Here is a 408-nt window from a genome sequence, read left to right as displayed (position 1 = left end):
ACTTGTTCCTCTGCATGAATGCTTTGGTAGAATTTTTGAGCGGTGTTTAGGGTCGTTGTCTTGTTGAAGTATCCAGCCCCGGCACAACTTCAACTTTGTCACTGATTCTTGAACATTGTTCGCAAGAATTCGCTGATACTGACTGGAATCCATGCAACCTTCAACTTTGCCAGTTCGCCAAGATTGCCAGTACCTGCACTGGCCACAAAGCCCCACAGCATGATGGTGGAACCACCACCAAATGTAACTGTGGGTAGCAAGTGTTTGTCTTGGAATGCTGTGTTCTTCTTCCGCCATGCATACCGCCCCTTGTTATGTCCAAATAACTCAATTTTAGTTTCATCAGTCCACAGCACCTTATTCCAAAATGAAGCTGGCTTGTCCAAATGTGCTTTAGCATACCTCAAG

Source organism: Cynoglossus semilaevis, chromosome W, assembly GCF_000523025.1.
Source record: "Cynoglossus semilaevis isolate Cse_v1.0 chromosome W, Cse_v1.0, whole genome shotgun sequence".
NCBI lineage: Eukaryota > Metazoa > Chordata > Actinopteri > Pleuronectiformes > Cynoglossidae > Cynoglossus > Cynoglossus semilaevis.
Note: the sequence above shows the minus strand (reverse complement) of the source record.